Raw genomic sequence first — 220 nt, 5'->3', positions numbered from 1 at the left:
GTAAATATGTGTAAGAAATATGAATGTGCGTTGTATATTTTGGTAACTTTAGCTTTAAAACGCAAAAAAAGAATATTAAAAAAATATATTTTTTTTCTACGCTCTTATCAATATTTTACGGCATTAGTTTTCAAAAATTCATTTGCCATAGTTTTTAAAAATACATTTCTGCAGGGGCACCGAAATTGCGCATATGGAAACTGTGCATTTAGACATTATT

Source organism: Rhagoletis pomonella, unplaced genomic scaffold, assembly GCF_013731165.1.
Source record: "Rhagoletis pomonella isolate Grant_MI unplaced genomic scaffold, Rhpom_1.0 Rhpom_scaffold_00008, whole genome shotgun sequence".
Classification (NCBI taxonomy): domain Eukaryota; kingdom Metazoa; phylum Arthropoda; class Insecta; order Diptera; family Tephritidae; genus Rhagoletis; species Rhagoletis pomonella.
This window is presented reverse-complemented; position numbering follows the sequence as displayed.